The 26,414-nt window shown below is 35.9% G+C and overlaps 1 protein-coding gene and 1 non-coding gene across 2 annotated transcripts in view; one reads left to right on the top strand and one right to left on the bottom strand.

Moving 5' to 3' along the window:
• ZNF804B (zinc finger protein 804B) overlaps positions 1 to 26,414 on the bottom strand; it is a 513,851-nt gene that overhangs the window by 277,574 nt on the left and 209,863 nt on the right. The window lies entirely within an intron of this gene.
• On the top strand, positions 10,261 to 10,371 carry LOC122438990. Its single transcript, XR_006268733.1, has one exon. It is a non-coding gene; the product is annotated as a U6 spliceosomal RNA (small nuclear RNA).

The raw sequence follows: 26,414 nt of genomic DNA, 5'->3' as shown, positions 1-26,414 counted from the left end.
CACAACATAAATGGGAAACCAGTAAAATTATTGGATTGGATACCTTTTGATGCTATTTTTCTTTTCAGACTTTAAAGGTTCATTTAGAATTTCATTAAGAAACTGGGTATTTATCTTGGAATCACCCTACAGACATGTGACCAAAGCACTTACCTACTGAAATACTCAAATTATCCTCACATTTTTCTTCTACAGTCCATTGTTTAATGATGTATTGTTGTTGTACATAAAATATGAATCAATCAAAATCACAAATGTTTAACTTGCCTAAACATAAAATTTATTGTTAATAATGCACCCTTCCTCTACTTAGACATTTAAATGCATCATAGTATGTATAATTATAAAATTACATATAAAATTGCAATTTAAGACAAGTGTATTTTGAGTTATGATAGCCTTCACCACCATCTGGAAAATGTTTCTATCATTTTATTTGTGTCATGTATATTTCTTCAAAGAAGACATACAGACGGCCAAGAGGCACATGAAAAAAATGTTCAATATCACTAATTATTAGAGAAATGCAAATCAAAACTACAATGAGATATCATTTCATACCAGTTAGAATGTCCACCACCAAGAAGTCTACAAAAACTAAATGCTGGAGATGATGTAGAGGAAAGGGTTTCCTCCAACACTATTGGTAGGAATGTAAATTGGTATAGCCACTATGGAAAACAGTATGGAGTTTCCCTAAAAATATAAAAATTGAGCTACCATATTATCCAGCAATCACACTCCTGGGCATACATACAGAAAAAAAAAATGGTTCAATATGATACATGCACCCAAAATATTCACTGTAATGCTGTTTATAGTAGCCAAGACATGGAAGCAACCTAGATGTCCATCAACAGATGAATGGATAAAGAAGATGTTGTACATATATACAATGGAATATTATTTGGTCATTACAAACATTTTGAAATAGTGTCATCTGCAGCAATATGGATGGACCTGGAGATTATTATGCCAAGTGAAGTAGTATAGTAAGTCAGAGGTAAGAGAAGTAAGTCAGAAAGAGACATAAATACATCACTTAAATGCAGCACCTAAAAAAAAAAAAAAGATACACATGAACTTATTTACAAAACAGACACAGACTCAAAGACTTAGGAACTGAACTTATGGCTACCATATGGAAAAAGCCAGTAAGAGGGAGAGATTGGGAATTTGGGACTGACATGTATGTGTGCATGTTAGTTGCTCAATCCTGTCCAACTCTTCACAACCCCATGGACTGTACCTGATCAGGCTCCTCTGGCCATGGAATTCTCCAGGCAAGAATACTGGAGTGGGTTGCCATTCCCTTCTCTAGGGGATCTTCCTAACCCAGGGATCAAATCCCAGTCTCCTACATCACAGGCAGATCCTTTACAGTCTAAGTCACCAGGGAAGCCCAACATGTATGCATGGTCATATTTAAAATAGAAAACCAACAAGGACAAAGGCACAGGGAACTCTACTCAATATTCTGTAATAAGCTAAACAGGAAAAGAATTTGAAAAAAAAAATAGATACATGTGTGTGTATAACTGAATCTTGCTATATACCTGAAACTAACACATTGTTAATTATACTCTAATATAAAATAAAAAATATCTTAAATTAGGAGAGAATCAGTGAAGGAATATTTAATAACAATTGTTGCAGATGTTGATGCCTTTTTGAGTCTTCTTGGGACAGCAGGTTTGTGTTAAAAGACAGTTCCATTCCAAGAGTCTTCTAGAACCTTGAATTTTCTCTTAGCAAATAACATTTCTCAGTCCTACTCAAGGAAATGATGAAAATACTGAATAATCAAGGGATTTCTCATTTATGCGCTGAGTTAAAAAAGATATTTTACTTTTAAGTATCACTGAGGGATGAAACAAAGAATATAGTTGTTAACAAATTTTCAAAGGGATTAGACTAAATAGACTGTTAATTATGTGCCTAAAGAAAATATGTGGAAGTAAATATTTTTTTAGTAACCAGTAGAACAGACACAAACCTCCCTTCTGCTTATCCCTTTGTGAATTTTCTGAATTGAGTGTTAAAAATTAAATCATCTTTTCATAAAAAGAAAAAACATTTTGATATACTGATTCATTTGTCCCCTATTCTCCATAAAATGCTATTTTTAAATTTCAAACAGCTATTCATTTTTTTTACTAAGAAAAGTATCAACATTTTAAAGAATAAGATGATAAAAATGCTTTGATTATAATTAATCTTTGTGTACACTGAATGAGAAATAGAATCTTTATTGGAGAAGCAGTAATCAAATCAGTAGATACTACAAAACAAGTTATAAAAAGTTCTTTAATTATGAATTGCTCTTGTCCACACTTCTCTCTTTCAATCATTCAAATTATAAATCCAATTGAAAAAAAATCAATAAAACATGATGAATAAGCAAATTATTTTCCTCTAGTGCTAGTCTTTAGGTTAAAATAGGGACAGCAACTTTACATACCATTGGTATGAGACATTTTAGTACTAATATTATGAAATATGTATTATTTTTATAAAAAATGTTTAGGTAAATTGTACTTTCAATTTTACCAGTAAGGAACAGGAGTCTAGGATGATTCTCTGAAAATATATTGATAATCTGTAAAGCATAAATTATTGACTTTCTTCTAAAGTTGATGGAAATCTTGTGATTGCTCTGTATGCCATTCAAACAATATTTTCAAGTCCCCTGCCACAGGTTGAGAAACTTTGAACAAAAAAAGAGAAAAAAGTTATGGCTAAATACTAATAGCAAATGATTGCTTCAGATGAAGTAAACATCCCACATGTTTTCCTTAATGGTTAAACATATTTAACAAAATCTTGGTAGTCTTATTGTAAAAGCCTTTTTACTTCTATTTTACTGAGAAGTATTTGCAGCCGGCAGAGTTAATGCAGGCTCATTAAGGAAGCCACAGCACTCTGTGCATTAGGGCTCTGCGCTCACCCCTGCTTTTAGCCTAATTATCCCATATTGTGGGATGAGGAAGACCATTCTTCCTGTTCACTAGTTCTCTTGACATTTTATGTCTCTGTGACCTTACCATCAATTTATCCAGGGTTCTTCAAAATTAACCAATCTTAAGTAACACTCTGGAACTTTAAAAATCAGATTTCTAGACCCCTTCCTCACAGGATTATGATTTGCTGAATTTAGGGTAGGGTGTCTGAATCTACATTTTAACAAAGGGGCAAGGTACCTTTTAAGATTAAATTCGGAAATAACATCTACTCCTCTGCTCTTCTTATATCCTGGGGATGATCTCTCTCATGCAGTGTGGTTCTAATCCATGAATAGTCTTTTCTCTGCATTTCTGCAGCCAGTGTGTCTTCTTTCTCCCATTTCTTGCAAACTTGGAGTTGACACTCGCATGCTTTTGTTTTGAAGGGCAAATCCCAGTTTTCCACTTTCTTCTTCAATATCCTGTGGGATTAGAGTATCTTCCCCCAAATCTCTGAGGTTTCTGAGCAGAAAATGAGTAGAGGACTTGCTTCTACTAGATGAGTAGAGGACTAAGGCTTCCCTGGTGGCTCAGTCAGTAAAGAATCTGACTACAGTGCAGGAGATCTGGGTTCGAATCCTGGGTCAGGAAGATCCTTTGGAGAAGGAAATGGCAACCCACTCCAATATTCTTGCCTGGGAAATCCCATGGACAGAGGAGTCTGTCAGGCTACAGTCCATGGGATGCAAGAGCTGGACATGACTTATCAACTAAACCATTACCACCACCAGAGGACTAGCTAGGATTAAATGGACAGGAGGATACTAGAAATAATAGATCCTCAGAACAGGAGGACTAGAGATGACATACCTAGGGCAGAATACGGATGTGAGTAGGAGGATCAACGTTTAAAAAACAGGGTGCAAACATAAGGTTTTGGTTAGTGACCTTACCTGGAGGGCATAGTGCCTCTGCCTGGTAAGGCTAAGGGTGATAAAGGGGAAGATAGTCCTCTCCAGGAGAGAGAGACTAAAAAGGGTATTGGTAGCAAGACATGTATAGAATTTCAATCACATCCCTTATTAACTGGATATGATGATAACCATAAGAAGTGACCACTCTAAATAAACACAGTAAGAATCTGCCTGCAGTGTAGGAGACCGAGTTTCAATCCCTGGGTCAGGAAGATCCCCTGGAGAAGGGAATGGCAACCCACTCAAGTATTCTTGCCTGGAGAATTCCATGGACAGAGGAGACTGGCAGGCTACAGCCCAGGAGGTTGCAAAAAGTCAGACAGGACTGAGTGACTAACACTTTCACTAAATATAAACAAGTGATGACAGATAAAAAAAATGATGCTAACTTAAAGGTTGATTAGATGGTTCTAAGGGTATCTCTCAAATCCAGTTTGGGATGGTGGCCCCCAGCTCACATTTTAAGCATTCTGAATGTATATCAGTAAAACACATACTGCTTTTAAAATGTTATGCACAACATTTCTAATAAAGAATTGCATTCAGTATGCTAGACAGTCTAGTTTATACAAACACACACACACATACACACCATGTGCACAAATCTTTTACCATGCCCATATGTTGAGTCAGATGGAAGGAAACTACAGATGTCTTCCAACCTAAATGTCATGGTAGTGAGGGCATCAGTCTTGGCTCCCTACCAATCAATTATACTTTATATCTCATTATGTCAAGATTTTCAAATTCCCCTTGAGGCCATTCACACACTCTTGCTACTTAATAGAGTAGTGATTTGTTTTGTTCTTTGTCAATCTATGTTGCAAATGTTTTAAATAATGTAACAAGAAAAAAAGTCATATTACTGCTTTAAAGTAAATAGCCTGTGATGACTAGACTCTACATATAGGAAAGACTATAAATGCTGAAAAATTTAAATTGTTATATTTCAACTGAATTATTTCACAACCTCCCATTCAGAGCTGTCATCCCAAGGCACAACATATTGGTTCAGGTGGGCATGGTAAAGGTAATCTTAATATGTGATTAAAAAAAAATACTTGAGAGAGATAGATAATGGTGTCTGTTCACTAAAATGTATCAGAAGGATAGTCCAAGAACATTAAATATGCAGAGAATCATGGTCAAGAGCCAGTAAAAAAGAATCACATAAAAGAGCATTCTGTGTGTGAACACTAGCAATGGGATGTGCCAGCTGAAACCAATGCAATTTTTTTCCCCAAAGGATGAAAGATTTAACCGTATATGATACAAGGTCCTTTATGCAAAAACACAATATAAAGTCACTATTTTTATGCAAAAAATACAAGAGGGATGTATAAAATATTTTCATTGAAAATACATAGAATTTGCAATCAAGAGACTTTCACTATTTCTTGTATTATTAACGCCCTGTTGGCATCATATATTTGTTAAAATAAGGGAACCAATATTGATACAAATGATCTACTAAAGTTCACAGATAATTCATATTCTCTTAGTTTTTACTGAATGCCCATTTCTGTTCCAGGATCTCATTCCCAACACCACATTATATTTGGTCATCATATTTTTTTTAGATCTTCTATACTGTAACAGTTTCAGATGTTCCTTGTTTTAGACGACCCTGACAGTTTTGAATATTGGTCAGATATCTGCAGAATGTCTTTCACTGGGAATTGTCTGAAGTTTCCTCATGATCAAGCTAATGTTATAGGGTTTAGGAGGAAGATCACAGAGGTAAACAGCTATCCTTATTACACCATAACAAAGGTATATATTATCAACACAATGTATCATTACTAGTATAAACCTTCTCACTTGGCTAAACGAATATCTGTCAGGTTTATCTACTGTGTGATTTACTTTTTTCCCTCCTTTCCACATTATACTCTGGAAGAAAGTCACAAGGCACAGCCTGGAATGGAGTGGCAGTTATGTTCCTCTTCCTTGATGGCTAAATATCTACACTAATTATTTGGGATTCTACTGCACAAGAGATTTGTCTATGCTTTCACTTTTTTTTCTTTATTCGATCATTTATATCATCATGGACTAATTGGCGTTTGTTTTATACTTTGGGTTATAATCCACTCTACTTTATATATTTTGTTGGTCAAATTGTTCCAGTTTTGGACTTCTCAGTTGACTCGTATGTCTGTTTGACATACAACCATCAATGACATGTGTTTGGTCTGTATTTTGAGTACTTCTTTACTTTCCAGCATATCAAGATGCTCCAAGATAATCTTGTATGTTTTCTGCCAAGCCCTAGAATCAGGCCATCAAGCATTTCTCTAATTGTCCTTGGTTTCTTTAATTGGAGAAGGGTATTAGAAACCAAGACACAGGTGCATTCTGTGCTTGCTACTGGGGTGTCATTGTCTTCTAAGCTCTCTCAGCTGACAAAGCAAGATAATATGTTTATGTATACTATCCTGTGTGCATATGTATGTGTATGTGTGTGTTTACTGGCCCCCTAAACATACTTCTCCTCTTACTTATCTATAATCTCCCACTCAGACAGTAAGAAACTCAACTCTACTATTTGCCATCCATTATTCAGCTAAGAGCTTAATTCCCTAGTAGTTCATTTTTAAACTTAGAGCTAAACTCTGTTGTTTCCAGAATTTTTATTGTGTATAAATAGCATCTGGCATTTAATGTTAAACAGAAACATACCTTTCTTTATTCTCTCATGCCTACATCACTAGAAACATGTTTTAACAACCAAGCAAGTCTTCCTCTGAGGTTTGATCTTGTTTCTTCATTTGGTGTTATAACCAGTGGGAATGAAATTACAATAGGTTATGTTCCAAATATTTGCTTTCCAGTCAGTCATTTGGAACTTGTGGCTTTTGTTTTAATTGAAACACTTTACAAATAATAGTAAGATTTCTAGGCTAGCTCACAAGAGCCTATTTACCCCAGAATATAATTGTAAGGGTATATAATTGCAATTAAAAATGATAGAATGTAACATTAGTAAGTAGAAAGGGAAACATTAAAACAAATAACAAGTAGTGTTATATTAATCTTAGATATTAATCTTAGATATAATTGCTTAGGCAAGGAAAGCAAGGCCTGAGAGTAAGAAGTCTGTTAAATGCAGAGAAAACATCTGTGAAGGGGCAAACCGGCATGATGAATTCTGAGATGGCTACAACACAGAGTGTGATGTAGAGTGGATTCTAATAAGCCTGGACAGGCAGGCAGAAACTCAATTATTGTAGCCTTCAAGTGCCATGCCAAGAAGATGGGGTTTAAGTTTAGGGGAATAAGAAGTTAACGATGAATTGTATGTAAAAGTATGGCATGATCTGATTAGCAACTTAAAATCTTACCCTGATGACAATCTTAAGGATAGATAAGAAAGGGGTGACAAAAGATGCAGGATCAATTAAAAAATATTGAAATGGTGGAAACAAGAGATGAAAACCTGACTTAAGTTAATAATCCAGTATTCTGAGGAAGGGGAAAAGTGGTCAGATATGAGAAGTGATAAAGAGATAGACATTTGGTTTCAGTTACTAGTTATTATCATTGGGGTGAGGGAGGAATGAACCTTTATGATTTCCCCTTTACTGGTCTCAGAGATGGAGAAATTAATTGGGCATCTCTTGGTACCATTAATCAAGAAACAGGGTGTGGTAGGAAGAGAAGTCTGGAGGAAAGCGTAATGAGTATTTATTAACATGATTTACATGAAAAGTAGTCTTATCTTTCAATCATAATCCAGGTATTTTATAATAATTTATAGTGGGAGTGATTTCCTAAGATACCTGCCAGAAAATGGAGAACAGAAAGGGTACAGAGGTGTTACAAAGAATTTATGTGTACTTACAGAAAAGGATTATCAGAGGTATACCTTCATGACTATAAGAAATGCCAGCAGAAAAACTTAGATGAAGACACCTTACATTAGATCTCTTGAGAGGGAAGAAAGAAAATTCGACAAAGAGCCAAGAAGTCGCCAAATCAGGCTCCAGTTTGGAATGGGTACCATCAGTCCAACTGGAGGTGGGGCTTGTTTGGGATTAAGGGAAAGTAGGAGGAAATGTGCAATGGCTTGTTCCTTGTACAAAATCAATCAAGTCAGATGCATGTTTTTATGGTATTGGAATAGCACCATGGATTATTTTAGTTGTGATTTCCACTCTTAAAGTTTTCCTAAGATTCTCTTTGGGATATAACTTGATAAAATTAAAATCATCCTTGCTAGCTAGATAGTATGTCTATTATGTGTGCTATACCTATAGTGTATTTCACATGACTTAAAATTCGTAACTCCTTATAATATTTTGTAACACAGCTTCAATTTTCTAACCACTTAATTTCATCTTTGCCCATCTGTTTTCCCGTGTGCAAATCAAATCTCTTCCTTCTCTGACACCTAATCTTCCCTCTCATTATTTTTCATGTCATTTACACCTGCGGGCACAGGGAGAATAGAACTGTAGCAATAAAAAAGCAGGCAATATGCCGGGATCTTTGGAAATCTGAAGTTCTTGAAGGACTAGTCATCACAACTTTTAGTTTTCTTCCAGAAAGCAAAACAAAATGAATGACATTATCGACAACAAAATCAAACAATCTAGTCCAGACCATCAGCTGTTTCTTTCTGTGTGTTAATTGATTTCAATCCAAAAGCTGGCATATAGCCTGGAATTAATTTTTATAATTTGCTTCTCCTCTATGGAAAATGGATCCACAGGAAACTGATGAAGAGGATAAGTTTTTATAACCATCTCCTATGTAAGCCTTTTTATACTAATGAATGTGATAAAAATAAATGAATGTGACTAAAACAAAGCAAAAAACAATTTGAGTATTTTTAAGAAAGTGTTGCAACAAATAAATATGTGATTAACCAATAAAGTGGGGGAAGATCTCTAAACAGAATCATTTTTCTTGAAGGATGGTGTTAAAGAAGGAACATTTCTATGGAAGTTTTCTGAAGTATACACTTGAGTCAAACAATCCGAATAAATACAATATTATCTTAGTTGAAGGTTTTAGCTGACAAGTAGCTGAAAACTACACTAGCAAAATTAAAAGTATCCAAGAAAAAACTTCAACATTTAGCTTATCTTTAGAAAACTGCCATGCCAACAAATATTGTCTACTTTTTAAGCCAAACATATTTTTCAGATGTTTTAGAGGCTTTGTAGATACATTCAAACAAACATAATAAAAGTTACAAAAATACACTAATTAATTAATTTACTAAAACTTTAGTTAGTTCTAATCTGTTATGGAAACTAAGATATACATCAGTCAAGAAAGAACATATGAGCAATCTCATTTAAGAGACAGACAGGAGCACAAATAAAGTAAAATACAATGTTCTTTAGCAAAATCAATATCCTAAATTTGAGTAAAATTGATTATGAATGTCATGAAATATCTTAAAAAACAATTTCACTGGCATGTTGTAATAGGTCAAAATTACATAAATGCATGGTCATCATCTCTGCACATTTAATGAATATGAAAGAGATGCTATAGAAATAAGAAACATAATTTCTTATAATAATACTGCTGCTGAATTTTATATAAATACTGCATCATATTATATTTTGAAATTTTCTACAACTGAGTGCATTAGACAAAAGTCAGTTGAATAAAAGAAATTAATAGGGAAGAGTTAGCCTATGATGAAAGAATTAAATCACTCAGATTTAACAACATTAACTCAAGCACAGTGAAAATTATGTAAGATAATATTATTTATGATGAAATTTATGTAAGATGAAGAATCAAGAGATAAAACCAATTTTATAAACAACTTGTAAAATTAATTGAGTAAATCACTACACATATATGATCAAAACTAAGAAAAGTCTGCTTAGAAAGTTTGTAATAAACATATCTAATACTATATTGATAGTGAAAGCTTCTGGGAGAGAGCCTGGATAATCTCTTTTTTCAAACTTTACATTTTACTCCAATGCTCAGAACAAAGACTAATTAGTTTTATAAGAATAAAATCAAGTAAAGTTTCTTAAAACAAATGAAATGAAACTTTACTCCAATAATGGCATTGCTTTTCTCAAAGCCCAGAAGCAAGACCCTATACTTTCATTTATATATTACACAGATGTCCTAGCATGTAAATGAGCTTGTGCATGTTTGAAATAAGCAGATGCTTATTTCTCATTGCTTTGTTGCCCACTTTCTTAGGGTAAGAAATTTGGAAGAGGACAGCAATTCTGCCATATCTACAGTGCAAGTAGTATCTCTAGTTATATCTAGCAATAACCTATACTTTTCCTCTTTTGTAGGAAATAATCAAAGCAACATTGACAGAAACCATCTGAAAATTTAAAAACAAACACTAATTAGTGCTTGCTTTGAAAGGACATATATTAAAATAGGAAAACTATAGACAGAAAAAATTAGCTTGGCCCCTGTGCAAAGATGACATGCAAATTTGTGAAGCACTCCGTATTTTTATCAATAGATAACTGGATTAAGATGTGGTATACATATACAATGGAATATTACTCAGGCATAAAAAAGAATGAGATATTGCCGTTAGCAGCAAAATGGAAGGGCCTAGAGAATACTATATTTAGTGAAGTAAGTCAAAGACAAATATTATATGATATCACTTATATGTGGAATATAAAAAATAATACAAATGAATTTATATACAAAAAAGAAACAGACTCACAGATACAAAAAAGAAACGTGTGGTTTGATCTCTGCTCCTTTTCTTATTATATAAAGCTTTCTAATAACTAGTGTTATAATTAAGCATTTATGCTGTACACACATCAGTGAACACATATATTCTTTGCCCATTTGAAAATGGTGTTTAAAATATATGCTCCCAAGTCAAGTATCACTCTATGTGAAACAGAAGAATAAATCTCTCTCATGTTGACCAACAATTCAGACAGTAACTTTGAATATCCACATCGCCATATTTTCAAAAGAATAAATAAAGCTTTGATCTCTCTCTGGTGAAATTTTATTTTCATTCCACATCTCATTTCTTTGTCATTTGAATTCATACTCATAATGTAGAGAGATTTTATTTTTCTTTTTATGGTGGCAAAACAGTGTTCTTACTCCTTTAGCTACAGAGAAGTTTTATTTAATACACCAATAAGAAATGTGTTCTCAAAATAAAATTAAATTATGAAAAAGGAGGCCAATTGGTTCAGCAATAGAGAATCCACCTGCAATGTAGGAGTTGCAGTTTCCATCCCTGGGTCAGGAAGATCCCCTGGAGAAAGAAATGGCAACCCACTCCAGTATTCTGGCTTGGGAAATACCATGGACAGAGGAGACTGGCAGACTGTAGTCCACAGGATTGCAAAAGAGTTGGACACCACTTAGCAACTAAACAACAATAATAATTCCTTACAAAGCCAAGACTGTTGATGTTTATTATGTTTCGATCAGTAATATGTTAGGTTTTCAAGCAACTCAAAGATATATAGACAAGATACATGATTTCTTTCCAGTGCTTAGAGTCCAGTTGGGGAGATAAGCCTTACACTTGAAACTTCTCCTTATAACAATGTAATAATATAAATTCTATACAAATCAAACTCCTGTATGTGCACTCTGAAATAGGTGAGGCCACAGGGCTGCTGCCATAAGGGTATGTTCAATTGCTTATTGAAAGAGCTTGAGCTGAAGGATGTTTTGAAATAGTTACAAATGTTTATTGTACAGAAGACAATGACACACAAGTGCAAGAATCAAGCATTTGAGGATTATGTAAATAACTAGTCTTCTGGGAAAAGCATAGGAAAAAATTCCAAGCTGTACTACATAGAGCTATTTGATGGAGGACTTTGAATTCAAGTTAAGAAAGTATCACCATTATTTAAGAAATGATTTGCTTGGAAATGAGGTACCACTTAAGTTTATTTAGTAAGGACGTTTGGCTTTATTCAACTTCGTTCAACTTTAAGCCCACTTTTCTTTTGTAGAATGAAATAGGCCTAACATAGGGTCTTAAGGTCTAGAACTAGATTTAGGGGGAGAAGAAAAAAGGAGTTTCAAGCTCTGGAAGTACACTGTGACCAGTGCAAATCAGTCTGGTATTTAAGGTGAGTCAGAGGTAAATGCCAGGAGAGATACATCAAGTAAAAGGGATACACTGTATAGAGAGCAAACAAAGAAAAACATAGTAAGATGTTAGCAACAGGGAATAAAGCAAGCTACAGAGCAGAGCAAGGCAAACAAGAGCTGGAATTTGTTTATGTACTGGGATCCTTGGTGTTTCATTTTACTGGTTACATGGTTCTTAAGTATACTGTGTGTGTGAGTGTGAGTGTGAGAGTGTGTGTGTGTGAGTGTGAGAGTGTGAGAGTGTGAGTGTGAGAGTGTGTGTGTGTGAGTGTGAGAGTGTGTGTGAGTGTGTGTGTGTGTGCACGTGAGTGTGTGTGTGTGTGAGTGTGAGAGTGTGTGTGTGCACACTCTCAGTTGTGTCCAACTCTTTGCAACCCTATGGACTGTAGCCTGCTAGGCTCCTCTGTCCATGAGGCTTCCCAGCAAGGATACTGAAGTGGGTTGCCATTTCCTCTTCCAGAGGATCTTCCCAACCCAGAGACTGAGCCCATGTCTCCTGGGTCTCCTGCAATGGCAGGAAGACTCTTTATCACTAAGCCACTGAAATGCTCATCATTTGTGTAGGCAGTAAGCATTAAGCACTTTGGAAAGGAATTCGGTTTTACTCCTTAAGAAGCTAAACACAGAAAAAGCTAGAAAATAGACTGGTATTATTTTCTAAAAATAGATTATTTGTGCTGTGGGGCAGGAAGGAAATTCCACAATTAATAAAAATATGGTGAATCACAAATCATTAGTTGTCATTAGTGCCATAAGAGAATTGGAGGTATGAGAAGGAAATAAATTGAATGAGGATGTTGGAAAATATTTATTATAGGAATAGGGACTAGAAAAAGGGAGAAGGAATTTAAACAATTAGGCCTTCTAGCCAGGCTATATTGCTTTAATATTACATTAATATATTTTATGACTATGACTATCAGAATCTTTGTCTGCCAGAACTTGGATATGCCCCATTACCTTTTTATGAATTGAGGATCCATCCAAAGAAAAAAAAATACTGGAAATTACATTTCCATTTACATGGGAATATTTGAGGCATAGGGTGCATTATATTGAAGGAATACTTAGGTTTACTGGCTCCTATTAGAAGAAAAATGTATCATCCATTACAGTTTTGTTTGCATCTAAATTTGCTTCTGCTTCCAGTCTGTTCATTTTGGCATGTATGCAATCAGTTTGTCAATAAGAAAGGATCAATAAATCATCCATGGTGGGTACAGAACTATTTTATAATGCTAAAGGGTCTGTGGTTCCTGTACCTGTTACAGTCTTCTAGTATTTATGATCCTTGCCCTTTATATAAGGTATGTTGATTCACAACTTCCTATTAAAACAGAACATACAACCTTTCCTGGCTCAGACGGTAAAGAGCTTGCCTGCAATGCAGGAGACCTGGGTTCAATCCCTGGGTCAGGAAGATCCTCTGGAGAAGGAAATGGCAACCCACTCCAGTATTCTTGCCTGGAAAATCCCATGGACAAAGGAGCCTGGCAGATTACAGTTCATGGGGTTGTAAAGGACACAACTGAGTGACTTTACTTTTTCAACTATTTTAGACCATGAATTTTTGTGTTTCTTCCTTTTTCTCTAATGGCAGTCCTACTAAGTCTAAGATGCAAGGTTAAGGAACTCAGATACTTGAACCTATCACAGAGGAGTTTCTGCATTGTGCTGTGTACAGAAGTCCCTGCAAATAAGGAAGAGTCACCAGATTTCCCTCACTACCCTTCATATATCTACATGATGGCCTGCATCTCACAGAAGCTGCCCTCTCCTAGTTCATGGACCACTGCCAAGTAGAGTACATTTAGGAAAGAGCATGATTTTGGTAAGGTAAATTTTTAAATAAAAATAAATTTATATTTTAAAAAAATGGTTTTTAATTGAGATTGCATCCTTTAAAAATTATTTATAAAATGAGTGAGATGGTAGATTTTTTTGTTTAAAGAAACACAAATGTTTAATGGTTTTGTATACCAATATAAAGCTAGTAGATATGGTTAAGTTCCAGCAAAACTATTCAAATTGCTAAAGTATGATGCCATCAAGATTTTGCATTCATTATGTCAGCAAATCTGGAAAATCTAGCAATGGCCAAAGGACTGGAAAAGATCAATCCTCATACCCAATTCCCAAGAAGGGTAGTACCAAAGAACGTGCTAACCATCAGACAATTACACTCATCTCCCAAGCTAGGAAAGTCATGCTTAAAATCTTATGTGCTAGGCTTCAGCATTATATGAACCAAGAACTTCCAGATGTTCAAGCTGGGTTTAAAAAAGGAAGAGGAACCAGAGATCAAATTGCCAACGTTCTCTGGATTATAGAGAAAGCAAGGGAATTTCAAAAACATCTATCTCTGTTTCATCGACTATGCTATAAAATCTTTGACTGTGTTTATCCTGACAAACTGTGTAAAGTGCTTAGAGAGATGTTAATACCAGACCATCTTACCTGTCTCCTGAAAAGCCATAGGCAGGTCAAGAAACAACAGTTAGAACTCTGCAGAACAACTGATTGGCTCAAGATGGAGAAAGGAGTATGACAGGGATGTCTGCTATCACCCTGTTTGTCTAAATTATACGCTAAGCACATCATGAGAAATGCCAGACTGAATGAATTACAAGCTGAAATCAAGATAGGAAGGAGAAATATCAACAACGTAAGATATGTAGATCAGTCAGTTCAGTAGCTCAGTCATGTCTGACTCTTTGCAACCCCATGGACTGCAATATTCTAGGCTTCCCTGCCCATCGTCAACACCCAGAGCTTGCTCAAACTCATGTCCATTGAGTCATTAATGTCATCCAACCATCTCATCCTCTGTTATCCCCTTCTCCTCCCACCTTCAATCTTTCCCAGAATCAGGGTCTTTTCTAACGAGTCAGTTCTTTGCATCAGGTGGCCAAAGTATTGGAGCTTCAGCTTCAGCGTCAGTCCTTCCAATGAATATTCAGGACTGATTTCCTTTAGGGCTGGCTGGTTTATCTCCTTGCAATGCAAGGGACTCTCAAGAGTCTTCTCCAATACCACAAGGTGAAAAGCATCAACTCTTTGGCGCTCAGCTTTCTTTATGTGGATAATGCCACTCAAATGGCAAAAGCAAAGAGGAACTAAAGAGCCTCTTGATGAGGGTGAAGGAGGAGAGTAAAAGAGCCATCTTAGGACAATATATTAAAAAAACTAATACCATGGCATCTGGCCCCATTACTGCATGGCAAATAGAAGGGGGAAAGCTGGAAACAGTGACAGATTTCCTCTCTTGGGCTCCAAAATCACTGTGGATGCAGACATGAAATCAGAAGACAATTGCTTCTTGGCAGGAAAGTGATGAGAAACCTAGACAGTCTGTTGAAAAGCAGAGACATTACTCTGCCAACAAATGTCCGTATAAGTCAAGGCTATGGTCTTCCCAGTGGTTACGTACAGTTGTGAGAGTTGGACCATAAAGAAGGCAGAGCACTGAAGAATTGATGCCTTCAAACTCTGGTGCTGGAGAAGACTCCTGAAAGTTTCTTGGACAGCAAGGAGATCAAACCAGCCAATCATAAGGGATATCAACCCTGAATATTCACTGGAAGGACTGATGTTGAAGCTGAAACTCCAGTATTTTGGTCATCTGATGCAAACAGATGACTCATTGGAAAAGTCCCTGATGCTGGGGACAAAAGAGGGCAGAAGGAGAAGAGGATCACAGGGAGGCCTAGCGTGATGCAGTCCATGAGGTCGCAAAGAGTCGGACAAAACTGGACAACTGAAGAACAACAACAATAAAAATCTGATTCCCAATATTTTTGGAAAAATGTTAGTTCATTCATCCTTATACCTTTAAACCTCTACTACAGACTATAGAATGTTTAAAATAGAAATATTCTGATGTCTGCAAAATGGAAAGTTTAATGTGATAAAACTGTAACTCTTGGTACTCATTTTGACGGTCAAGTGAAAACTATGAATGAAGGAAAAGAATGAAGGAAATCCTTTTGAAGGAAAATGAAGGAAAAGGTTCACATGAACCGTGAACTTCCAGATGTTCAAGCTGGATTTAGAAAAGGCAGAGGAACCAGAGATCAAATGGCCAACATCCACTGGGTCATTGAAAAAGAAAAACATCCAGAAAAACATCTGCTTCTGCTTTATTGATTTAACAAAGCCTCTGACTGTGTGGATCACAACAAACTGTGGAAAATTCTTAAAGATATGGGAATACCAGACAACTTGACCTGACTCCTGAGAAATCTGTATGCAGGTCAAGAAGCAACAGTTAGAACCAGACATGGAACAACGGACTGGTTCCAAATCAGGAAAGGAGTACGTCAAGGCTGTATATTGTCACCCTGCTTATTTCACTTATATTCAGAGTACATCAGGTGAAATGCCAGGCTGGATGAAGATTGTTATTAAGATGGAATCAAGCTGTAGTCAAGACTGCTGAAAGAAATATTAATAACCTCAGATATGTAAATGCCACCACACTGGCAGAAATTTAAAAAGAACTGTAGAGCCTCTTGATGAAAGTGAAAGAAGAGAGTGAAAAAACTGGCTTAAAACTCAACATTCAAAAAATTAAGGTCATGGCATCTGGTCCCATCACTTTATGGCAAATAGATGGGGAAACAATGGAAACTGAAAGACTTTAATTTGGGGGGCTCCAAAATCACTGCAGGTGATGACTACAGCCATGAAATTAAAGGATGCTTATTGCTTGGAAGAAAAGCTATAACCAACCTAGAGAGCATAATAATAAAAGGAAGAGACATTACTTTGCTGACAAAGATCTGTCTAGTCAAAGCTTGATTTTTCCAATAGTCATGTGTGGATGTGAGAGTTGAACTATAAAGAAAGCTGAGCACCAAAGAACTGATGCTTTTGAACTGTGATGTTGGAGAAGACTCTTGAGAGTCCCTTGGACTGCAAGAAGATCCAACCAGTCCATCCTAAAGGAAATCAGTCCTGTATATTCACTGGAAAGACTGATGCTAAAATTGAAACTCCAATATTTTGGGCACCTGATGTGAAGAAATGACTCATTGGAAAAGACCCTGATGCTGGAAAAGATTAAAGGCAGGAGGAGAAGGGGACGACAGAGGATGAGATGGTTAGATGGCATCACTGACGTGATGGACATGAGTTTGAGGAGGCTCTGGGAGTTGGTGGTGGACAGGGAAGCCTTGTGTGCTGCAGTCCATGGGGTCGCAACGAGTCAGAGATGACTGAGCGACTGAACTGAAGCTTCCAGTAATGAGGATGCTGTTGATGCAGATGATACTTGAGTTAACCAGGGACTAAGCAGTGGTGCTCAACCCCAGTGTAACCCCCAGGGTTGAGAACACAGGTCTATAATCTGAAAGCAGCTAGGGAGAGTTTTATAAGGCAGATTATTGGAGAAAGAACTGCAAGTCCCATCCTCCCTTGGCAGGCTATAATGTCATTAGTACTTCTTTAACCTAAAGTTTAGTAAGGGTAATTTAAGGAGGCTTCTTAAAGAATTTGTGATAGTTCTCCTAGAGTTAGGAGGACTTGGTGTTCTGTCTTCAAGTTCCTGCCCATGATACCTATAGTAGTCGGAAGGATGGCAACAAGTTTACTCTGGCAGGGGAGCCAAGGTGAGTTGTGCTGCGCCTGGGAATAAATTCCCTTTTAAAGTGGGTAAATGGATGTTTGTGATTTTCTGTGGTTCAAATGTGAACCCTGAAGAAATGAAAACTTACCTCAAAACACCTTTAGTCCTGACCAACAGTATTACACGAAAGGTATGACAGGATTTCACAGCCAGATCCTGGATTCAATGGAGAAAAGAAAATTGGTGGACGATGGCCAGTCAACAAAGAGCCCCAGCCAGAAAGAGAAAAACAAATATCATATGATATCACTTATATGTTGAATCTTTATACATATATATATATAAACACACACACACACACACACACACACACACACACACACACATATATATATATATATATATATATATATATATATATATGAATAAGCCTATTTACAAAACAGAGATAGACCCACAGACATAGAAAACAAACATAGTTTCCAAAGTGGAAAGGTGGAGGAGGGGGGATAAATTAAGAGTTTGGGATTAATAGGTACATGCTACCTTATATAAAGAGATGGTTGAATGACACCACTGATTCAGTGGACATGTACTAGGGCAAACTCTGGGAGATGGTGAGGTACAGGGAGGCCTAGCGTGCTGCATGAGGTTACAAAGAATCCATGACTTGGTGAATAAACAACAGCAACACCCTATATAAAATAGATAACCAACAATGACCTACTGTATAGTACAGGGAAATATACTCAAGAACACACACACGCACACACACAATGATAGAGAGCCTCAGTGCTATTCTGGGAATTACAGCTAAAGGGGCTCTGCATGGGAGGCTGTTTTGTACCTATGAGAGCACAAATGAGGGAAAGAGTATTTTAAATATGATAACATATTTTATTTATATATGATGTATATTTATATATGTACAAAATAAGTATTATTATATACTTGTGCTTATTATCTTTAATATTTTTACATACCCAGAGAGGTCAACTAAGAAACAGCCCTGAAATCCTGCATTCCAAACCAGGAAGGGTCTCTAATGACCTCTACTGATCTTCTAATGATCGCCTTTGTCCATCCCGTAAGGAATTTTAGCCAAGTTTCTGGTGGAAAAGTGTCTTCTATCAGAGACCTAAGACTCAGAACATTAATGTAGAGAACAATAGTATTCATTTTCCTACTGAAGAAAATTCTAATGCCTCTTGCCTAACCCTCCCCTTAGCAACACAAGGATAATAGTCTTTTACTGATCTTTAGCTCCTTCTTCTCTAATCTAATTAGTGTTTTCTCTAGAACATCACAGGGTAAAGGTGATGCAGGGACTCCAGTCACTTCCCACAACAGATCCTGTTGCAATAAGAACAGAAGTCACCCGGGGGACCCTTTAATGAGACAGGGCCAGAGCTCAGTGACCCCAACTAGGTAGCCTCTTGTCAGGCTGAAGAAGTTACAGAAGACAGATCTCTGCCCTTCATCTTCCCAATAAAGTTTTTTTGGGGTTTATGTTGCTCAGGGAGGATTTGAGGCCAGAAGATAGATGCCACCATACTCCCTGCCTCTCAGCATAAACCAATTGGAGATTCATCCCCTGTGGACTGAAACTCTAAGACAAGAATAGCAAGACAACTAAGAGAGGATGGTGGGCCTTTCCCAGAACACATATTTCTCATCTTTGAAGTCAGGAGACCTCCCTGACCACACATGTGCAGAAAGGCTCTTTGGAGGTCAAAGCGGGGAGTGATGCCAATAGATGTTCTACCCATACACCTTTTTGGTAGAATCCGTCTTGGCTAAGAGATGTGTGCATGAGCATCGGAGGTTCCTGAGATATAGCAAATCTGGACCTGAACCAGGCAAATTAAAATGACTGGCCAAAGGAAACCTGGAAGAAATGCCCCATAAAAATAACTCAAACTGCCATAAGGGTACAACTCAGGGACTTCCTTCCTTTAGAGTCTGCCCATGTGTCTATCACATATACTGCATGTTTTTTCCTCTTAATAAATACTTTACTTGCTTCACTAAAAAAAAGGAAAGAAAAGGTAGAAGGGTTGTAGAAATTAAAAGAATGTGTTGGGCTGTGCTGTGATAAGTCACTTTAGTTGCATCCAACTCTGTGCAACCCTATGGACTGTAGCCCACCAGTCTCTCTGTCCTTTGGATTCTCCAGGCAAGAAGAGTGGAACAGGTTGCCATTTCCTTCTCCAGGGGATCTTCCCGATGATCAAATCCATGTCTCTTAAGTCATCTGCATTGGCAGGAGGGTTCTTTACCACTAGCGCCACTTGGGAAGGCCAAAAATGAATAGTCATGTCAATGTCATAATGGCATCTTGTGAGTCCTGTTTATTCAATACAAAGACTAGGTATTGTATTAAGTCCTATATGCACTATCTAGTTTTTTTCTTCAAATAAGCAAAGGCTAGATGAAAAGGGAAACCACTGATCATTAAATCAATTACAAAGAAAAGCTGGATCCTAGAATTAACACTGAATTTTATCACGGCATCTTAAATAGTCAATAAAATACACATTTTCTACTAAGATCAAGAAAATATGTCACTATAGAATGAAAGTCTGTTAAAATTATTTACTTTGAAGTTTCCTGTTAACGGCATATCTGCATGCTATAGCTTTGATTCAATAACATTTTTTCTTACAAAAGAAAAAAAAATCAATTTCAAAGTGCTCTAGAAGAGAACACTGACTGCTAAGAAATTAAAAATCACAATTAAATGGGTTTGTAGGTTTTACTGATGTATGTTGGTTTTTGATCAAAACATATCAACCTCCAAGTTTGAAAAGAAAAAGATATACAAGAAAATTTACCATAATTGACCTGCTTTTTTGAGGGTTTTAATTTCTATTATTTCAAAACAAAATATTTCCTATTAATTCAGAGCTTATAAACTCTGAGTTGAACCAATCTGGCATTATGTGTCATGCACTAAATTTTATTCACAAAGATACAGGTTTCCTCCCTAAAGATCCCCTTATACTGCTTAGAAGACATGATGGATTATAGTATGTACAGAAAAAACTCCTCCACATTATTTCAATGAACACTTAAAAGTGGCATATGTGAGAAGTAATTATTGTGGAAGTAAAGAGTGGCTGAATTTTCTTCAGGAGAAAAGCATTAAAATACCAATACTTAGTTCAACATTCAATCAATAATTGCATTAATCTCTGGGGGACATCTATATGCCAGGCTTTGGCTTTGGAAGATACGAAAATTTGCCTCTTAAAAAATATGAAATAAGTATAGTAACATAGTTTCATAGCCCATAATAAGGCCTTGATAGCCTAGAATTTGTTGAAATTCAATCTGCAAGTCTAATTATCACTCACAACACAATATTGACTCAAGTATGTCACCTTTTCCCAACACAGCTTCCCTTTTTGATTTAAAGTTAGGTATACTACTTGGAAGAAGAATTATAGAAGTATTAGAATTCTGAATTTTTTCAGACTCAGCAGTCTCCAAATATTGTTGACATTATCAATTCTAACAAAATATTTGTTGAAGTGACAATAAATTTTAAAGATGATTAAATGTTGATCTAAAAGTAATCTTTTCCATCAGAACCCTCTTCTATTTCTCAAAGGAATGTTATATTCTCTCGTTGAATGTGTGTTTATGAAAAACTGATAATGAAGGGAGGATTTTTTAAAATCATACTCTATTATTAGTATCTATTAAGCACTAATGCTATGCCAGGCAGGAACTATGTTGGAATCTAGGGGAAAAAATGAGTGAAACACATCTCCTGACCTCTGAAAGCTAACAATTGGGAATAGATTCTGACAAGTAAATACACAATTCACAAAAAATATTAGGTATTGCCACAAGAGATGAATAATGTACTATTTTAACAGAGATTGGAACAATTAACTCTGTCTGGATAAACTGGAAACAATTTCAAAAGAAAAGACATTTTAAGAAGGGGAGAAAAGAGGAAAAGGGAGACTGGGACATATTTGTGGCATATGAATGATTGAAAGACGGAGGAAAACAACAATTCAGAATCCATTTTTACTGAAGTTTCAGGCTTTGTGTCATCACTTAGTACCTTAGTGGACATGTAATAGCTTTTCAGTAAATATGTGATGATTGAATGATTCCAGCAGATGCAGGATAAGGAACTATTGATGCCTCATCCTATACTTGTATCTGTTCAGCATGTTTGACCTTCTTAAAACAAGACAAAACACCTGCAGCTCTCCATCCATAGCTCTGATATACTAGGAAAGAGGTAAGAGCTACAACAGGTTAGAGAGAGAAAGTTCTGCTACATGTTTTCCAGTCTAGGCCCCTAGAGTATCCCTTTAATTAATGCCGAGCAAGTATGTCCTCAAAAAGTACATGCTGCTAGAAGAAAATTCTGGAGCAACACAACAGTTTCTGTTTAAAGAAAAATAAAAAGGTAATGTTCAAAAAAGGAAGAAGGGCAGGCATCTTGAATTTAATTCTAAAAATATGCATGAAAGGAATAATTGGTAAGGAGGCAAATCCAAAAGATAGAATAATTATTCTAGTAAATCCAGTAATACTGTTCTTATAGCTATGTGGCCTATAATTTATGATAATTCTCTGCATATCATAAACGGTTTGCAGAAGAGTGATTTCAGAAGGTAAAGGCACTGCTTCCCTCTTCAGAGAATTACTAATTAGAAGAACCAGAAAGGTGGAGGGACACATATAACTTTCACAGGATGCCCACAAAGTTAGTAAGAATGGCAGAATGAATGTCTCTACTAGAGGTTGGCACATTATATTAAAACTTATAACTGTATATTTCCATATCATCAAGGGTTATCTTATCAGGTTTTGTCTTCTCATCACATGGAAAAATACGTAGCCCACAGGAAATGCTTAAGAATGGTTGAATAAAGAAATAAATGTGTAAATGGTGAATTATATATTATGAAGCAGCAGCCTTCCAAACTAATGATATGTGACTACTCAGTCTTTGACTACAAGGTCAAAATATCAAATGAAATGTATGCTCTAGTGCAGTAAGTAGTTGGTAAACTTTGGCTGTAAAGGGATAGACAGTAAATATTTCAGGTTTTTAGGGCCAGAGAGCAGCTGTTTCAACCTTTCAACTCCTTCATTGTAGTGTGGAAACAGCCAGTGTTAGTCACTCAGTCGTGTCTGACTCTTTGAGACCCCATAGACTGTAGCCCACCAGGCTCCTCTGTCCATGGGATTCTCCAGGCAAGAATGTTGGAGTGGGTTGCCATTCCCTTCTCCAGGTGATCTTCCTGACCAGGGATCAAACCCTGGTGTCCTGTATTGCAGACAGATTCCTTACTGTCTGAGCCACCAGTGGGAGGGTGACAGCCAGGAGCAATAGATAAGTAAACATGGCTTGTTCCAATAAAGCTTTATTTATAAGAACAGGCAATGAGAAGTATTCCCAAGCCCCACTTACTTTGTATGCTTTTGTTAAAGATATGGATAAGAAATAAAACTTTAAATACTTAATTTTTATACCATTAAAAGTTAGATATTAGAGAAAAAACAAATTAATATTAGATCTATAAAATTACAAGAAGAAATTTCAGAACTTGTTTGTTTAGTATAAGGTATTAAGGATATAAAGTTTTTAATCTCCTTTGATCTAGAGGAGTCTATAAGAAAAGTATGCAATATACTACTGAATTATATTGCTTAAAGATCTGTTTTCATTGAAAGCTGCAAAGGCTTTGCACTATTATTGCTTTGTGGAAGAAAGATGAGAAGAGGGCAGAAATGAGGAAGGAAAATAAGGGGGAGGAGGAGAAGAAGGGGAGGAAGAAAAAATAAGAGAAGGAAGAGACCAGTTGTGTGTTATTGCTTCAGGTTTTATATCCATACTGAAATGTATTTCCCTGGCAAGATTCACATTTTCAGAAATAACTCTATTCCATGCTCTATTGCAATACTAAAGCTAAAAAATTTTACAACCCTGATATTTATGCAATTTATACAGAAAGTTTCTATCTTGTTTCCAAAATTGGAAGAAAGTGACTAATGCTATGATGCAAAATACAGCTTTAAAAAAAGTTTCCCTTCTCTCTAAGCAATCATGTATATGGCATATAATTTTAACTAATAACCACAAAGTGTGCAAAAATTTATTGGTTTCTTCAGCTACATAATGAGTTTGACTTGCAGGCACCAGAATTTAATGTTAAAAGTAAACAATTTGTCCTCCTTTCTTCCTCCCTCTTATTTTTTTCCTAGATTTGACTAGAGATAAAAGGGGGGAAAAGTCACTCTAATGACAGTAATTGTTGCCTAATGGCAAACATGCTGTCAAATTAGCTTAAGTGTCCATTTAAAAGCAAACTTTTATGTGGCTTGCTAAACTATTAAGGGTATTAGTTAAGACATGGAATTGATTTACTTTACCCATTGCATTAACCTCATCTTGCATACTCATCAGTTTCTTATACAGGGCAAAGCAAATGCACCTTGATGTTTTATAAAATTGAATTTAACATCAAGCCATTCACTTTTAAATGCTACACATTTCTATAATAATAAGAGGGTGACTAAGACAGTCAGAATCCTCATTACCGGTAACTAAATGAATTTTCAGTAATAGAGTCCTCATGGAAAATGAATTTCATGTTCTTGTACACCAAATGTAATTAGTAGCAAATAGGCTTAATTTCGATAGGGTTTTAGGTTCTTTGATCCATAAAACCAAGAGATAGGCACTTTTTAACCTAACTGAAGGAAGTTAGAGTAAGATCAGCACTTCAATGACAATTCAATTTCTACTTGACAATGAAAAAGGAAATACTCAATCTGATAAAGGGTTAATATAAACAGTGTGTATATAAAACAATAAAATTCTAAAATGTATATTTAATAATAAGTACATATATGAAAATAATAAATAAATATGTCTAATAAAAATGTACATATTCAGAAATCAAAACTAGCAATGCCATGTGGATTGAGGATGTAACCAGGATATAGTCAACTATCTAAGGCAGCATGGTGCTTCTGGTCACCACTCTGGACTAGAAAACAGCTAAGCTTTTATAAATAATTTAATCCTATGAATTAATTACTTCAGTAATTAAATGTTATGGAGCAACATTTCCAGTTTGAAGAATCTGCTTATATTTTTAAAGCAATTTATAAATCTTTTCTCCCTAAAAATTTATTCATTCATAATCCAGCCCATTTTAGGCACCTCATTCACAGTAGGCACCATGTTCCAGACACTGTGTGATCCCTACACTCAGCACATGTCTGAATAGTAAATTCCTATTATTTTTAAATGCTTTTTAATAACTCTAAGGAAGTTGGTATTAGGGAAGGGCTACAATGTTGAATTACAGTCTTCTCCAGTTTCACAGACACTTTAGGGTGAGGGTGGTTGTAGAATATTTTAAAATTTCTGTTGATATTTTTTCTATCTATAAATCTCTTTATACATAGTTTTTAAATTTACCAATTCTAAATAAATAAATAAATAAATTTACCAATTCTAGTTGTCATTTATGAACTCCACACTCGGAAAGAACACGTCCATTTATATCGCTCATCAACTTTTCTCTTTCTTGCTTCTTCAAAATTGTTTATTATTCTTTTATTAGTAATATTATTGGTTACTTTTGCAATTTAAAGTGTATTCATAAATCTCTGCCTCTTGTATCATCAACCTTAGATCTTCACATAAAGATGACTTTCCCTTACTCACCATCTCCTGAATTCCCCTCCAAATCTATTAACTATATCTTTCCTTCTATACTACTGAAGCTGAAAAATGTACATGTTATTCTCTAGGTACATGCTAAGTTGTTTCAGTCGCATCCAACTCTTTATGACCCCTATGGCTGTAGCCTGCCTGGCTCCTCTGTTCATGGGATTCTCCAGGCCAGAATACCGGAATGGGTTTCCATGCCCTTCTCCAGGGATCTTCCTGATCCAAGGATGGAAACTGCATCTCTTATGTCTCCCGCATTGGCAGGTGGGTTCTTTACCACTGGGAAGCCTGTTATTCTGTATATTATATGTAAATTAAATGAAATAAAATGAAAATTAGATGCGAGACGTTTCAAGTTGACCATTTGGAAGCTTGGTAGGTGTGTTCTACCTAGACTTTGGAGGACACCATGGACTAAGGCTGACTTATATCTGCAAAATGTAGAATGCTGGATTCCATGGGTGGCAGGCTTCTCTGTTATGCAACAAACTCAAGTTTAATCACTAAAGCTGTGTTGGAGTAGGGGGAGGTTTTAACTTTGATAGAAGCTCACAGAGATGTTTACAATATTACACCTGTCAAGAAATACTATTGACTGCAGTGAGAATACTCTGTGTGCATGTTTGTGTATAATCAGATGATTTTATTATTTGAAAATGACTCTAAAAGTCCAACTACCCAAAACTCACACACAGTTAAGAAAATATAGCTACTTGCCATGAGGACAGGGAGGGATATAAATAAACCCACCCTGTCTCATTTATTCTACCTATGGGTTACAATTATAACATACTTTAGGGGGCAATTAGCTAATACAGAAATGCTAAGGTTTCACTCCTATAGATAAATATAAAGAGAAAGCAAGTGAGAATTTCCAGAATCAGTTTGTTTAAAAAAATAGAGATGATGCTTAGCTTTATCCCAAACCCACTGAAACAGTTTAAAAAGTGAAGTCTAGGTCACTTGGTCTTTCAGCTAGTTCCTCTTGTAGTTTTGATGCATGGTTCTGATTGTTTATTGAAGTTATAGATGAATGTTGGAGTCAATTTAGTTATCCACTATACCTGTTCCCATCCCTCCCCAAAAATCTGGAAGTTTTATGTAACATATACAAAATTATAAAA

This window comes from Cervus canadensis, chromosome 3 (assembly GCF_019320065.1).
Source record: "Cervus canadensis isolate Bull #8, Minnesota chromosome 3, ASM1932006v1, whole genome shotgun sequence".
In the NCBI taxonomy this organism is placed as follows: domain Eukaryota; kingdom Metazoa; phylum Chordata; class Mammalia; order Artiodactyla; family Cervidae; genus Cervus; species Cervus canadensis.
This window is presented reverse-complemented; position numbering and strand designations above follow the sequence as displayed.